Raw genomic sequence first — 17,112 nt, 5'->3', positions numbered from 1 at the left:
GAGGGTTCAAGTGTCCTCGGGGAAGGAAAAGGGCAGTTGGATTCCCAACTATATAGTCCAGTCAAACTCCCTTCCACATGGGGTCACAGGTCATAGACTGCAATAGGATGGAAGATCCCATCTCTGGAGTTCCACAGTATACCTGGGGATGGGGAGGGCTTGCCCTCCAGATCTTCTTTAACATTCTGAGCCAGCACCACTTATTCTGCTGATGGCTGTAAACTACTTACAGTTGTCCTTTGATATCATCTGGTCTGTGCTGTGCACTGAGATCCCACTTAGATTTCCAGGTCCCAGATATAAAGATCACCGCAATATAAACAGCATCATTTACCCAAAAACATAATTGCAACCTCTCAATCGATTTTATGACAAATAAGATATACAATAAAACTGAAGTAAGCTATTAATGAGAATCATTACCAATAAAAACTTGTGTAATTCTGCAAATAAAGATGAGTGATCGCTATGAGCATATAAACTGATGTGCAAATACTATATGATGTTTATTTTAGGTGCTTTTCATGAAGTTTGAAGTTTTGGATACATAGATTTTAACCTAAATATTACAGCATTTAACCATGCAATTATTTCATCTCAAGTGTCATCATTTATGCTTTATGTTATGTATAAATGCTTTATGTTCTGGCCAGAACACAACAGATTTGACATGACAGTAAAGGAGAAAATGGTAGGCTTGACTGTGCTTAGCTCTGCATAGGATTTGGGGATAGTGTCCTTTCCTTTCACCAAGGACTGAAGCCAGACACAATTTGGGGCTTATGCTCACAGGCTGAAATTTACTTCCGTGCAGAGGGCCAGTGTGTAAGTGGCACTTTCATGGTGCATTGGCCTTGGCGGGCCATCTGCAAAGGACTGGGAGGACAGTAGTGCTAAAAATCCCAAGACTGATGGGGCAAGGACAGGACTATGACCCCAACTTCCGCTCTCTACTAACCATTAAGAGCTGAACAGTGAAGGGAGTGCATGCCACATCCTCTGATTGGAAGTGGTAGATGCCATTCCTGTGTGCATTTCAGGGGTCTTCATTTCTGGGACACTTGAAGGGATAGGTGCTCAGCATTTTCTAAAAATCAGGCTCCATTAAGGCAACTCAAACTGGACACCCAAAAATGAAGGCACCCAAAAATCACTCGTCACCTTATAAAATCTTGGTCTTACCTTTCTTTGTAATTAGGGAAAATTGGCCTGATTTTCCTTTCACTTCCACCAGCTCAACTCTGACATGTCTGCCGAGTTGCTCTTGAAGAGAACTAGGCCCAGTGATTCGAGTGTATTTCCTGTTACTTGGTAGTTTCCCGTTAAGTGTCTGTTTTATACCTGTAATGGACAGAACACTGTTTTTTTTCTACCAGGTTAATTCAAAGGTATTTGCTTGGGAGGCCCTGGCTGTAATACTTAAAAGATAGTTACTGTACTTCACTGCAAAGCAAAGAAAACAAATTGCTTTAACATGTGCCCATGGAGGGGCAGATCATGGCCCACTTGAAGTCAACAGCAAAAGTCCTACTGATTTCAATGGGAGCAGGGCTGGGCCATGAGTTTGGTTACACCTGTACAGTCTGATTTTCAGTCAGTTGAATTCATCAGCATTGTGGGTGTTCCATCCAGCACTGAACAATCAGTCCTAGAAGAAATACAGCCTTGTACATATGGCTGGACAGAACCCTCTTATGCAGTGTGACAGGGTGTATAAACCCATCACTGGACAGCAAAGGGTTGAAGAGCAGCTCTGGGCTCAGGAGACCCTGCCCCTCCATCCCAATGGGCGTGCTCCACTTAGAGGTGGGGCTTAAAAGGGAGCAGGTCAGCTCAGTTGGGTGAGGACAGGGCAGGGAAAAGGACTGGTTCTGGGAGCTCAGCAGGGGGACACAGCCAGACCCATACTGGAAGGAGGAGCATCAGCAGGCAGCAGCTCTTATGGGGCAGAGATGGGTATGCAATCCACAAGGTAGTGCTTTCTGGGACAAATGGCAGCAGGCTGCAGGAAATGGGGAGATAGGAAGTGATCCCAGACTCCAGAGACTGTGACTGCCAGGCAGAGCTACCCCCAGATGCTGCAACCACTAGGCAGCAGACCTGGGACCCATTCCCAGCTGGTGGAGAACGTGGGCATCATGACCAAGGTCTGGGTGTGGCCAAAGGAGAGAGCGAAAGAGAGAGAGGAAAAAGAAAAATGGAGCTCAAACTGTTGAAATGGCTGGCAGACAACCAGCGGCAGCTGCAGCAGACCCAGCTGTTCCAGCAGATGACTACCCACCACCAACAACAAATGACGCAAGAAAAACAGCAGCAACAATAGCTCATGCAGGAAGTGGCAGCCCAACACCAAGAGCAGCAACAGTGCCTGGTCCAGCAGGGTGCCACCCCAAGGAACCACCATGAACCAAGGGGCAGGGACCCTGAATCCCATGGCAACCGCCAGCCCCCTGGTGAAGCTCATGAAGATGGGCCCTGAGGATGACCTGGAAGCATTCCTGGTCATTTTCAATAGCCTCCAGAACACTGGGCTATCCTGCTAGCTCCATATCTTACAGAGTCAGTCCAAGTCACCTACCACAGCCTTGATGTGGCAGAGGCCCAAAACTACATAGGGTCAAGGCTAGATGTTTTTGATATCACCACTGAGACCCACCAGCAACACTTCTGCCAGGAAAGATTTCCTCAGGATGCCCGGCCGTGAGTGGTGGCCCAATATCTTAAGGAACACTGCTGGAGGTGGCTTCAACCCTAAAAGCAGACAGGGGAACCGGTCGCCAAACAGATAGCGCTGGAGCAATTTACACAAATTCTCCCCACCGGCAGCTGGGAATAACACTGACCAGGGACCTTGGCCGACACAATTAGGCTGGTGGAAAACTTCCTGACTGCAAACAGCATCACAAGAACCACATCACAATCACAGGGCCCTAGACCCACTCACAGAAAGCCAGGCTTGGGAGACCATCCAGTGTGAAAGGCGCCTGCTGGTGGAATCTCTCAGGAAGCAGGTGGGAGAGCTACAGGTGCAGGTGGCTAGGCTGAGGAGCATCCGTGCCCATGAGGAATTCATTGACAGTATTCATATGGAGACTTCCAAGGCTGAGGACGTTATCCAGCCTCAGAGGATTGCTGTCACACTACCCAGGAAGGAGGATATGGCTCTGTCACAGGAAGGACACTGGCCTCTGGTTACTTCTGGCAACAGGCAGTGCTCCAACCCTACTCCCAATCCACCCACCGTGATCATGGAAAACCGATATGCTGCCCTGGCAACGAGCGATGAGGAATCACCCACAAAGGTGGAGGAGGAGAAGCCATGTACCCCCAAATCTGGGAGGATCACAGCCACCACTCCCAGGGGGAAACATAGGGTAGTGGTGGTTCGTGACTCTCTTATGAGGGGAACGGAGGCACCCATCTGTCACCCTGACATGGCATCCCAGGAGATATGCTGCCTGCCAGAGGCCCGTATCTGAGACATTACGGAGCGATATTCAAGGATCATCTGGCCCTCTGACTACTACCCCATGCTACTCATCCATGTGGGCACTAATGATACTGTGAGGTATGACCTTCAGCAGATCAGAAGTGACTACAGGGCTCTGGGAGTAAGGGTGAAGGAGTTGGGAGCACAGGTGGTGTTCTCTTTGATCCTTCTGGTCAAGGATAGGGGCCCAGGCAGAGACAGATGCATCGTGGAGATGAATGCCTGGCTGCGAAGATGGTGTCACCAGGAGGGCTTCGGCTTCCTTCACCATGGGATGCTGTTCCAGGAAGAAGGACTGCTAAGCAGAGATGGGGTCCATCTATTGAGGAAAGAGAAGAGCATATTTAGATACAGACTGGCTAACCTAGTGAGGAGGACTTTAATCTAGGTTTGAAGGGGGCAGGTGATCAAAGCCCACAGGTATGTCAACAACATGGAGACCTGGAAGAAGGTTCGGAATCTGGGGGGAGCATAGGCTGTTATAGCAGGGATAAAGGAGAGATAAGACGGAGCTGGGGGGTGGGGACAGGAAATCAAATCAGTATCTTCGATGTCTGTATACTAATTCGAGAAATATGGGGAATAAGCAGGAAGAACTTGAAATGTTAGTAAATAACACAACTATGACATAGTTGGCATCACAGAGCCCTGGTGGGATAATACACATGACTGGAATATTGGTATAGAAGGGTACAGCTTGCTCAGGAAGGACACGCAGAGGGGAAAGGGAGGAGGTGTTGTCTTACATATTTTAAATGTACATACTTGGACTGAGGCTGAGATAGAAATAGGAGACAGACTTGTTGAAAGTCTCTGAGTAAGGATAAAAGGGGTAAAAAACAAGGGTGATGTCATGATAGGGGTCTACTACAGACCACCTAAACGGGAAGAAGAGGTGGGTGAGGCTTTTTTTAAACAACTAACAAAATCATCCAAAGCTCAGGACTTGGTGGTGATGGGGGACTTCAACTTCTCAGACATCTGTTCAGAAAATAACACAGCAGGGCACAGATTATCCAACAAGTTCTTGGAATGTAGTGGAGACAATTTTTTTTATTTCAGAACATGGAGAAAGCTACAAGAGGAGAGGCTGTTCTAGATTTGATTTTGACAAGTAGGGAGGAACTGGCTGAGAATTTGAAAGTGGAAGGCAGCTTCTTTGAAAGTGATCATGAAATGACAGAGTTCCTGATTGGAAGGAATGGTAGAAGGGAGAACAGCAAAATAAAGATAACGGATTTCAAGAAGGCAGACTTTAGCAAACTCAGGGAGTTGGTAGATAAGGTCCCATGGGAAGCAAATCTAAGGGGAAAAACAATTGAAGACAGCTGGCAGTTTTTCAAACAGACATTATTAAGGGCACAAGAGCAAACTATCCCACTGCGTAGGAAAGACAGGAAGTCTGGCCAGAGACCACCCTGGCTTAACCAGGAGATCTTTCAATGATCTAAAACTCAAAAAGGAGCCCTACCAAAAATGGAAACTAGGTCAAATTACAAAGGATGAATATAAACATATAACACAAATATGTAGGGACAAAATTAGAAAGGCCAAGGCACAAAACGAGATCAAACTAGCTAGAGACATAAAGGGTAACAAGAAAATATCCTACGAATACATTAAAAGCAAAAGGAAGACCAAGGACAGGGTAGGCCCGTTACTCAATGAGGGTGGAAACAATAATAGAAAATGTGGAAATGGCAGAGGTGCTTAATGACTTCTTTGTCTCAGTTTTCATCAAGAAGGTTGGTGGTGATTGGATGTCTAACATTGTGAATGCCAGTGAAAATGAGGTAGGATCAGAAGAGGCTAAAATAGGAAAAGAACAAGTTAAAAATTACTTAAAAAATGAGATGTCTTCAAGACACCAGGGCCTGATGAAATGCATCCTAGAATACTCAAGGACCTGACTGAGGAGATATCAGAGCCATTAGCGATTATCTTTGAAAAGTCATGGAAGATAGGAGAGATTCCAGAAGACTGAAAAAGGGCAAAGATAGTGCCCATCTATAAAAAGGGAAATAGGGACAACCTGGGGAATTACAGACCAGTCAGCTTAACTTCTGTACCCGGAAAGATAATGGAGCAAATAATTAAGCAATCAGTTTGCAAACATCTAGAAAATAATAAGGTGATAAGTAACAGCATGGATTTGTCAAGAACAAATTGTGTCAAACCAACCTGATAGCTTTCTTTGACAGGGTAACAAGCCTTGTGGATGGGGGGAAGTGGTAGAAGTGCTATATCTTGACTTCAGTAAAGCTTTTGATACTGTCTCACATGACCTTCTCATAAACAAACTAGGGAAATGCAACCTAGATAGATGGGTGCAAAACTGGTTGGAAAACAGTTCCTAGAGAGTAGTTATCAGTGGTTCACAGTCATGCTGGAAGGACATAATGAGTTGGGTTCCACAGGGATCAGTTCTGGGTCCAGTTCTGTTCAGTATCTTCATCAATGATTTAGATAATGGCATTGAGAGTACACTTATGAAGTTTGTGGATGATACCAAGCTGGGAGGGGTTGCAAGTGCTTTGAAGTACAGGATTAAAATTCAAAATTATCTGGACAAAATAGAGAAATGGTCTGAAGTAAATGTGAAGTACATGTCACCTCAGGACGAAATGCTTCTTCCCCTCCCGATGGTCGGGACCTCCTTTGAAAGAATTGGCATGGATCTGGTCAGACCACTGGAGAAGATGACCGGGTACCAGTACATTCTAGTGATAGGTTTCAGAGTAGCAGCTGTGTTAGTCTCTATCCGCAAAAAGAAAAGGAGTACTTGTGGCACCTTAGAGACTAACAAATTTATTTGAGCATAAGCTTTCGTGAGCTACAGCTCACTTCATCAGATGCATTCACTGGAAAATACAGTGGGGAGATTTATATACATAGAGAACATGAAACAATGGGTGTTACCATACACACTGTAACGAGAGTGATCACTTAAGATGAGCTATTACCAGCAGGAGAGCAGGGTGGGGGGACCTTTTGTAGTGATAATCAAGGTGGGCCATTTCCAGCAGTTGACAGGAACATCTGAGGAACAGTGGGGAGGGGAAATAAACATGGGGAAATAGTTTTACTTTGTGCAATGACACATCCACTCCCCGTCTTTCTTCAAGCCTAATTTAATGGTGTCCAGTTTGAAAATTCATTCCAATTCAGCAGTCTCTCGTTGGAGTCTGGTTTTGAAGTTTTTTTGTTGAAGAATTGCAACTTTTAGGTCTGTAATGGAGTGACCAGAGAGATTGAAGTTTTCTCCGGCTGGTTTTTGAATGTTATAGTTCTTGATGGCTGATTTGTATCCATTTATTCTTTTACGTAGAGACTGTCCAGTCTGGCCCTCTACACCAACATTCCACACAAAGCTGGACTACAAGCTGTCAGGAACAGTATCCCCGATAACGTCACGGCAAACCTGGTGGCTGAACTTTGTGACTTTGTCCTAACCCATAACTATTTCACATTTGGGGACAATGTATACCTTCAAATCAGCGGCACTGCTATGGGTACCCGCATAGCCCCACAGTATGGCAACATTTTTATGGCTGACTTAGAACAACGCTTCCTCAGCTTAGAATCATAGAAGGTTAGGGTTGGAAGGGACCTCAGGAGGTCATCTAGTCCAACCCCCTCTCGTTCCCTAATGCCCCTACTCTACTTGTGCTACATGGATGACATCTTCATCATCTGGACCCATGGAAAAGAAGCCCTTGAGGAATTCCACCATGAATTCAACAATTTCCATCCCACCATCAACCTCAGCCTGGACCAGTCCACACAAGAGATCCACTTCCTGGACACTACGGTGCTCATAAGCGATGGTCACATAAACACCACCCTATACCGGAAACCTACTGACCACTATTCCTACCTATGTGCCTCCAGCTTTCACCCAGCCCACACCACACAATCCATTGTCTACAGCCAAGCTCTACGATACAACCGCATTTGCTCCAACCCCTCAGACAGAGACAAACACCGACAAGATCTCTATCAAGCATTCTTACAACTACAATACCCACCTGCTGAAGTGAAGAAACAGATTGACAGAGCCAGAAGAGTACCCAGAAGTCACCTACTACAGGACAGGCCCAACAAAAAAAATAACAGAACGCCACTAGCCATCACCTTCAGCCCCCAACTAAAACCTCTCCAACACATCTTCAAGGATCTACAACCTATCCTGAAGGACGACCCATCACTCTCACAGATCTTGGGAGACAGGCCAGTCCTTGCTTACAGACAGCCCCGCAACCTGAAGCAAATACTCACCAGCAACCACACACCACACAACAGAACCACTAACCCAGGAACCTATCCTTGCAACAAAGCCCGTTGCCAACTGTGTCCACATATCTATTCAGGGGACACCATCATAGGGCCTAATCACATTAGCCACACTATCAGAGGCTCATTCACCTGCACATCTACCAATGTGATATATGCCATCATGTGCCAGCAATGCCCCTCTGCCATGTACATTGGTCAAACTGGACAGTCTCTACGTAAAAGAATAAATGGACACAAATCAGACATCAAGAATTATAACATTCATAAACCAGTCGGAGAACACTTCAATCTCTTTGGTCATTCGATTACAGACCTAAAAGTTGCAATTCTTCAACAAAAAAAACTTCAAAAACAGACTCCAAGGAGAGACTGCTGAGTTGGAATTAATTTGCAAACTGGATACAATTAACTTAGGCTTGAATAGAGACTGGGAGTGGATGGGTCATTACACAAAGTAAAACTATTTCCCCATGTTCATTCCCCACCCCCTCCACCCCCCACTGTTCCTCAGATGTTCTTGTCAACTCCTGGAAATGGCCCACCTTGATTATCACTACAAAAGGTCCCTCCCACCCCACCCCCACCCCCGCTCTCCTGCTGGTAATAGCTCACCTTAAGTGATCACTTTGGTTACAGTGTGTATGGTAACACCCATTGTTTCATGTTCTCTGTGTATATAAAATCTCCCCACTGTACTTTCCACTGAATGCATCCGACGAGGTGAGCTGTAGCTCACGAAAGCTTATGCTCAAATAAATTTGTTAGTCTCTAAGGTGCCACAAGTCCTCCTTTTCTTTTTGCGAATACAGACTAGCACGGCTGCTACTCTGAAACCTGAGAATCTACCAAGTTTTTACCATGAGCATTTTTTGTTAAATACAGCATGGACATTAATGTGTGTCATACTAAATACCTTCATTTTTCTCTTCTTAAGATATCTCCAGTACATGAAGTATGTTCATTTTTTCCATATTTACCTAATATTCAATAGCAAATTCTCCCTTTTAAAATTGTTCTTTTAGAGTACATAAAAGTTTTCAAGTCTTTTGGTAAAATTTTCTGAAACTCAAAGGTCTCAGGAACTTAAATCCCAATTTCAAAAGTGACTTCGGCACTTAGGGCCAAATTTTTAAAGAAATTTAAGAGCCTAAGCAGGCAGATAGGCACAAGTCCACCATCTGGGCACCACTGACGTTTTCAAAGCTGCACATCAGGTGCCACTTAATCACCTACATCTCTAAGTCCCCCTGGCACCTAAGTTTCCGCTAGTTGGAATTTTCAAATCAGCCTAAGTAATGTTGCCATGTCACAGCTAATGAGCTGCTCAAACCATAGCAGGAGACACAGCAGACAAAGGCTGCATCCAGAAAGCCTACTCTGGATCGGAGGAGACTACGGAAAACTTTCTACTATTCTACTCCTTTAATGTCCATATTTGGGATCTAATTACTTTATTAAAACCAAGAGTTACACTGTTGCATGGTGAGATTTATGGACAATTGGCTTTTGGCCTTTTTCAGACACCAGAGGATTTGGCATCTAACTCAGTGAGAAAGGACAGATATTTGCCACATATTCTCTTTGAGATTGGCATTATTAATGCAGTAGTTTTATACTGCCTATCAGGGCCACACAGAGGTTTTGGAGGGCCTAGCAAAAAATCTGAAACTGAGACACCCTCTTCCCCGCCCTCCCTCCCCAGCCCTTCTGAAAAAAACAAAAATCAAGAGTGCAACATCACTGAGGGGATGCCTGGGGGGATGGTGGGAGTGGAACGTGAGCATACCCTGCACTCACCCTGCAGCAGTGGCTTCTGTCCCAGGGGGCTGGGCCCAGCTCCCTGCTCTGGGCTTTAGGACCTGGCACACGGGTCATGGTGCCAAATCTGAGTGTTGCTGCTATCCTGTGCTTGAGGTCGCAATGCCATTCAAGTTTAGGGAACCTCTCAAATGGGGGGCTAGGGGCAAACTGCTTCTTTTTGCCTTCCCTGTCCCCGCGCAGCGCTGCTGCCCATGACACAGCCACTGTTTATCCTGTCTTCAGATGCAGAATGGCTCTCTCGAAACTCTAGTTCACAGTATTTGGACCATTCAATTGCAGTCATTCAGTTGCTAGCTATGGCTGAGAAAAAACAAATGAGTTCAGCAAAATGGCAGTTGGCATGGGGGGCCTATGATACAAAACAGACCTTTTAGTTCTCAGGGCAAAGAGTCTGGAGTGGGGTGACGAGGGTTCAGACATTTGCTTTTTGTATCTGTGATTTGTCCCAGTTGTGACTGTCATTTTTGGTTATTGTTCCAGAGTTTTATTTAATCAGAAAGAGTCGGTTTCAGTTGCTGGCACATGGGCTACCTAAGTGGCTGACCTGGCTTAGGTGCCTAACTCCAGGAGAGGGTCCAGAGCTGAGGACATGCCTACCATCAGGTCAGTCATTTAGGTACCTAAGCCCCACTTCTCTCCATCCCCTCTCCCCACACCTTTCCTTGGCATTTCACACCTGGCTACCTTAGGTCACTCCCTGCTCAGCTGGATGGCTTCTGAAAATCCTGGTTTTAGGCTCTTAACTATCCCCATGCATTCTGCAGGGAGCTAAGGTGGCCCAGAGCCACCTAACTCAGGGCTGAAAATTCCACTAGGCAGTGGCCACTTCGGGGTTAGTGTTGCTCCACCCAGCCAACCAACACCTAAATCCCTTTAAAGATATGGCTCTTAGGAGCCTAAATCCGGTTGACTGTCACTGAGACTTAGATTCCTAAGTGCCTAAGTCACTTTTGCAAATGGAACGTACGTAGGCTCCTACATCACCTAGGTGCATTTGAAAATGTGATGTTTTGTAGTGTCTGCTGGCAGGTTTCCAAACAAAGAAAAGTGCTGGAGCCTGTCAATAAAAAAAATTAAATTAACAATCTCTTTAAAGATATTAAACTTCCAAAAAACAGAACTGTTTGCCCAAAGTGCGGATTAAACTCCCCATTATCTGGTGTATTAATCCCTATGGCCAGTGCCATAGCATAACTGCGCTAGCATTTCAGCACACAATCTGAGTACCAATCCCAGGAGACCAGCAGTCTGTGCTTGCTTTCTGTTTATTATTCAACAGGAGTGCATGGTGCTTTGCAGACAAGTAAAAATACAGGTCCCTGCTCCAAGGCACTCACAGCCTTAGGGCCCAATCCTGCAAGGCCAAAGCGTGTGGAATTCTCATTGGCTTCCACTGAAATCAATGGGAGTTCTGTGTGCAGAGAGATTGCAGGATTAGGCCTTGATTAAAAATATCACAAAGGAGGACAAAGACAAATGGGAGAAGGTGAGCAGGGGAAGAGCCCATGTTGGAATCAAGGTGCTGTTCTGCATATGTAGCTGCAGCCTCCTCCCTTTATCCCCACAATCCTGGCACCAAGCCATAGCATCACTGGAGTACTGAGCTTTTAGTGACTCCCTTTTTAACATGTCTGTTGGTGTTTCTCAGTCAGCTTCTGAGAGACTTCCTATCAAGGAGCCCTAGTTTCTATCTATTCCTCTCACTGCCCCTGATTCACTCTGCCTCCTTGAGCAAGTCACTTATATTCTCCCACCTCAGTTTCTCCATCTGTAAAATAGGGATAATGATACTTACCCACCTTCACGAGGCACTTGGAGAGCTATGGCACTTTGTCAAACAGGCACGCTACTCAAATAGAGTGGGGAAGGGAAAGTTTGTCTACTAGCCCCCACATATGAGGGATGGGAGTCCCACTAAGATATTTTTGGATGCTGAATCAGGATCAGGTTTCCATGGGAGTGAAGCCAGAAGAAGTCCTATACAGGCTGTAGAGCCAGACCCACTAAAACACAGTGTTCTTCTTTGTGCATTACTGAGTATGCAGCGAACTCATTTCTTTAAGGCAACAAGCTCAGACATTTAATTACAGTGATGCCATTCACAATGCCACAGTGAAGCATCTGTTGGTATTTTCAGTATAATCTCTATTCTGTTCTACAAGAAAATGCTCTGGGCTGACTTTAGGGTGACCACCTTTTCAAAGGGCAAAAGTGGGACACATGCAGTGGGACACCCACTGTCTCCCTCTGTGGCCCCGCCCCTGTTCCTTCTCTCCCTCTTTAGACCCCCCCACCATAAGGCCATGCCCCCTTCCCCTCCTCTTCCCTGAGCCCCCACCCCCTGCTCCTCCTCTTCCCCTGAGGCCCCACCCCCTGCTCCTTCTCTTCCCCCTGAGGCTCCGCCCACTGCCCAAGCCAGAAGCCAGAGCCAGGCCATGATACGAGCCACCCAGTAAGCCCGGGCTGCTGTGGGTCGCCCCGGATTCTCCACCTGCCCTGGGCAGGGGACTGGGGTGCCCAAGAGCAGCCCCTGGCCTATGTCCCCACTGCCCAGGGTAGCTGGAGGCGATGGATTCCTTCCCACCCTCCGACCCTGAAGTGTTCACTTCCATCTTGGAATCTCTAATTGGTGTATATATAAACCTAAAATTGTACAATATGGCCGACAAGTTAACAAGAATTGTTATTGTCAAACATGAAAAATGTGAGCCAAAGAAATGCGACAGCAAAAAGAGCTGTCCTGTGGTTCAAATGGGAAAACTATGCTTAGAAGTCACACCACAGAGCAAAATACAGTAGAACCTCAGAGTTACAAACACCAGAGTTACAAACTGATGGTCAACCACATCTCATTTGAAACCTGAAGTACACATCAGGTAGCAGCAGAGACAAAAAAAATGCAAAGACAGTACAGTACTGTGTTAAACATAAACTACTAAAAATATAAAGAGAGGTTTTTTTAAAAAGTCTGACAAGGTAAGGAAACTGTTTCTGTACTTGTTTAAATTAAGATGGTTAAAAGCAGCATTTTTCTTCTGCATAGTAAATTTTCAAAGCTATATTAAGTCAATGCTCAGTTGTAAACTTTCGAAAGACCAACCATAATGTTTTGTTCAGAGTTCCAAACATTTCAGAGTTATGAACAACCTCTATTCTCAAGGTGTTCTACTGTAGCATGGATTTCTGACACACTCGGTATTGGTTGCAGTATTGCATTAAGCATCTACAAGCCCCAGTCAGGGATCAAGACCAGATTGTGCTGGGTACCAATATACATACCCATATATAATAAAAGATCCAGACGTATGACATACATAAAATACCTGAACAAGTAGCATGGAAAGTTTAAAGTAAAATAACGACATTTTCACAAAACTGTAAGCACATGGAAATGAGTTTGTAATTCACACTGGTCTTCAACCTTAACAATATAATTTGCTATCAAGTCAACATTATAACACAGAAATTCCAAGGAGACACAAAACAAACTTGACAGCTACCAATTAGCACAACCATTAACTGCACAGTTCAAGAAAATAGGTCCTCAGCGTAATGATCCTCAACATTACTGTGTCAATAAATAACTCCCTCTCCAAATCAGTTGGGTTACTCACATCATTCCTCTACGCTGCTGTTTGAAGTTTCCTGGCTGTTTCCCAATTCTAAAGAATGGCTCTTCTGGCAATCACGTTGGTTTAATTTTTTTTAAATGAAAAGAAAATCTCATGAGTTTACTAGCGTCCAAGAGGCTCGCAAGCTCACCAGTCACAAACTGAAAATGAAGTCCTGCTTTGCTAGTGGGTGCTGTGTTGAGGCCAGATCCTGCCCTGTTGAGGTTAAAGGGAGCTTTGGCATGGACTCCACTGGGAATGGCCCTGGGCCGCCAGCCATTACAATGCTGTTCTACCCTGAGCATTGACTTGTAAAAACTGGAATCGGGGGACTCCACATTCATTTTGTCACAAGGATTGCTGGATTAAATGTGCCCAGTTTCCAGGTAAAATCACTTCTGTGGGGCAGCTACCAGAATCTGCTGGTTACCATAGGCAGGGAGATAATCAGCAGCAGGCTCCATTTGAGCTCCAACCAAGGCCCACTAAGGAGGAGAGAACACCCTGTGTGGACAGAACAATGGGGAATCACACAGGGTGAGGGCAAGACGAAGAGAGAATTTTATAGTGAGGGGAAGAGGAACAGTGTCAGAGTGAGGGAGGGAGTGAGGACAAATCAGGGAAAGACTAAAAGAGCTCGAGAGTGATGGGGGCAGACAGAATGTACATCACAAAGATGCCAGAAGAGAGAACCGACTGACTGACCACTCCCAATCACACGAGGTGAAAGTAGCTGATCCCTGGGCTTCTCACCTAGATGACAGAAAGTAGTGGTGTGCTATGGGCTGTCAGGGGAAGGGTATCACACAGGGTAGTGTCACGGGGCTATTGAGAGCTGCCATACATTTGGATAAGAATCCGTGGACTCATTTTCCAGGGGTGCCACCTACCTGCAGCTACCATTGGCTTCAAAAGGAGCTGTAGGTGCTTAGTACCCCTGAAAATCAGGCTACCGAATTTTAAAATTCTCATTTAAACTCTAAACATTTGGGGTTCTCTCTTGACTAGGTTCATACATATTTTTGCTTTATGGATTTGGGGTGCGGTTTGTTGCTTTTATAATGTTTTGCAACACTGTGAACATGCAACATGCACTGAAGCAAGGCCAATGCAATATCTAGGTTGAGAGATGTAAGACTGAATGCTTAGTTCTGTAGAAAAGAAACTCTTTAAGAGGAACAGCCAGACCCTGTAGCATTTTTGAGACCGTGGATGTCAAGCTATTCCTATTTTTTCTTAAAGCCTAACAAAAATTAATCAGAATTAGCACACAGACTTCCAGCAGCTCCCAAGCCCACCCACCCCTCGGGTTCAATTGGGAAACAGTCTCTGAAAAACATTTACAAAATGCTGGCAACTATGTATCAGCTGCTTCCCAAAAGGCCTAATGGTCTTTTATTATCCAAATAGCTCAGATGGTTTGGAAAATGCACATCTGTCCAGAACAGCAGAGTGGGAAACAGGGAAAGAGGAATATCAAATGTAAAACACAGAACTTCTGATACTTGCCTTGTAAATTACTTTACAAAGCAGAGAGGAAAGAAAGAGCTTTAGCTTTTCTGGTTTGCCCTCTTGCCCTTGGTTCCTGAAGCCCAAATGGACCTGAGAGGGTCAAGGTTCTTATAAAGCAATGGAACCCACATCAAATTAACCAGCACGCTCTGAAGGAGCAGCCCCATGGGACACCGTCTCCATGAATCCCACCAGTGACTGCTGCATTGGGCTTTGAATTAAACAGCCAAGACATCCGTTTGTGACACAAATCAACCCTTTAAATGGTGATTTAAAAAAAAAAAGCTTTGATATCAGAGCTGCTTCCTGTAAAGGTTAATCACTAAGAGTATGTGTTATGGCTGTCCATAACTATTCTTACTCTTTCTACCTCTGGCCAGCGGGAAAATACCAGCACGCTTTCCTTTGCCTTTTCTGCTCTGGCAGCAAATAACATTGAAGGTGTTACTCTTCCCTATTTGCTAATGCTGCCAGTTGAACGAGGCAAGACACTGGCACAGAGACAGGAGAAGATGCTTTTGAGGTGAACAGATGCTTAGTACTCTTAGTTCCTTTGTATGCAGGGATTCAAGAAACAACCAGGGTGTGATATTTGGAGGCAAACCCAGAATTTCCAGTCTTGTTAAACCCTGGATTTGTGCTGGAAATGGCCCGCCTTGATTATCATACACATTGTTAGAAGAGTGATCACTTTAGATAAGCTATTACCAACAGGAGAGTGGGGTGGGGGGGCGGGGAGAAAACCTGGATTTGTGCTGGAAATGGTCCACCTTGATTATCATACACATTGTAAGGAGAGTAAAAAGAAAAGGAGGACTTGTGGCACCTTAGAGACTAACCAATTTATTTGAGCATGAGTTTTCGTGAGCTACAGCTCACTTCATCGGATGCATCATGAAAGCTCATGCTCAAATAAATTGGTTAGTCTCTAAGGTGCCACAAGTACTCCTTTTCTTTTTGCGAATACAGACTAACATGGCTGTTACTCTGAAATTGTAAGGAGAGTGATCACTTTAGATAAGCTATTACCAGCGGGAGAGTGGGGTGGGGGGAGAGAAAACGTTTTGTAGTGATAAACACCCATTTTTTCATGGTCTGTGTGTATAAAAACATCTTCTGTATTTTCCACAGTATGCATCCGATGAAGCGAGCTGTAGCTCACGACAGCTTATGCTCAAATAAATTGGTTAGTCTCTAAGGTGCCACAAGTACTCCTTTTCTTTTTGCAAATACAGACTAACACAGCTGTTACTCTGAAACCATTCACAAACAGTGACCAAATCATTCCCGTCAGGATGAAATTTATTTTAGATTAAAAGAACAACTAAACAAGAAAGAACAAAAAAAGTAAGGTGTTCAGAAGAGAGCACCATCATCTGCACTTGTCTCCTTTGGAAACACAAAATGGAAGAGCCCACTGCAGCAGGGAGGTGGTCTTCCAGTTTTTAGAGTCCAATACAGAGAAACACATCAACATAAGCTGAATCCATCAAAGTGACTTTCTACAGGAAAAGAGAGAGTTTTTGAGATACTGAAGTTAAATGTTGCATACAACCCCATAGGCTTTAATGTAAAATTCAGGGATTGTTCTGTTAGGAAGAATTGACTATTCAAACTGGAAAACTGCATGAAATGAATGTGAAAGTTGAAGCCAGAACTGTCAAGTCTAGATCCTCAAAGGTATTTAGGCTCCTAATTTCCATTAATTTCAGTGGAAGTTAGGATCTTAAATACCTTTGAGGATGTGGGCCTCAGAAATAAAGCTGCTTCTCTCTCTGCCCACGAACTTGGGTTGTGTTTCTCTCCTGATATGTAGCTATGACAAAAGTCGTTGATTAAATGGTCACATTGTTTCTAGGTGAGGGCCAACAGTACACATTATTTTTGCATGCACTAATTAGAATAACGTAGAGAAATGATTCATGCACTAACTATCTCTCTTTTGTTGTGTTTGATGATGGCCTTCTTTAAAAGTTTGAGCTTAGCATCCCAGCCATAAAACAGGTTTTGGTAGCAGTGCAAATGTCCCCACATCACACTGCTGCTAGAGCAGTGCTACTCAAAGTGGTGGTCCGCGGACCGGTGCCGGTCTGTGAGCCATCGGCTGCCGGTCTGCGCGCACATTGGAAAAAAAACTTGCCGTTTCCCCACCTCAGATAGCTTGAGAAGCACTGTGCTAGAGGACAGTTCCTCTCTGCCTCAGGGGGTAGTAACTTTGCAAGAGAAACACCTGTCTACTGGGATCTGGACTGAGTCACCCAACTCATGTCACACAGACAACCAAACAGCTGTTATACTGTGTCTGACCGGGGCTGGATTTGAATGTATAGCCTAGGTAGAAGGCTTTTAACCCCATTACCAATTCCAGATTCCTCCAGCCAT

General features: G+C 44.9%; 1 long non-coding RNA gene across 1 annotated transcript in view; it reads right to left on the bottom strand.

The window, feature by feature from the left end:
* Positions 1 to 510: 510 nt before the first annotated feature.
* LOC311515576 overlaps positions 511 to 17,112 on the bottom strand; it is a 48,771-nt gene continuing 32,169 nt past the window's right edge. The window contains exon 3 of the long non-coding RNA XR_014710182.1: positions 511 to 3,809. This is a non-coding gene — a long non-coding RNA (uncharacterized lncRNA). The remainder of the gene's footprint in view (positions 3,810 to 17,112) is intronic.

The sequence above is a fragment of the Lepidochelys olivacea genome (genome assembly GCF_965140295.1).
Source record: "Lepidochelys olivacea isolate rLepOli2 genome assembly, chromosome: 2".
In the NCBI taxonomy this organism is placed as follows: domain Eukaryota; kingdom Metazoa; phylum Chordata; order Testudines; family Cheloniidae; genus Lepidochelys; species Lepidochelys olivacea.
The sequence above is the reverse complement of the archived record's forward strand: the minus strand, read 5'-3'. Positions and strand labels throughout refer to the sequence as shown.